Below are 322 nucleotides of genomic sequence, written 5' to 3' on the forward strand. Positions count from 1 at the left end.
GACGGGTTCCCGTTTCCAGCACCGGTCCCTAGCGAGCGTACGCCCACCTGCAAACGCTGCTGGGAAAGAGCTGTCTGCGCGTGTTGTGTTGTGTTGTAGGCCGTGCACGTGGTGGTGTCCCTCTACCAGCGCTACGCGACCCTGCTGGGGAAGATGAGTTCCCAGGAGGTGGATGGGGTGTGGCAGGTGATCATAGGAGCTAGAGCCGAGGTAAGGACTTACTGTCGACGCTTGTGGCGCGTGCCCGTTTCACACGCGCTGAAAAGTCAGCGCGGGCAGCAACGTGGCGTCACACGCTTCTCCCCTCCCCCCCCCCACGCCC

This window comes from Alligator sinensis, unplaced genomic scaffold (assembly GCF_000455745.1).
Source record: "Alligator sinensis unplaced genomic scaffold, ASM45574v1 scaffold628_2, whole genome shotgun sequence".
Lineage (NCBI taxonomy): Eukaryota > Metazoa > Chordata > Crocodylia > Alligatoridae > Alligator > Alligator sinensis.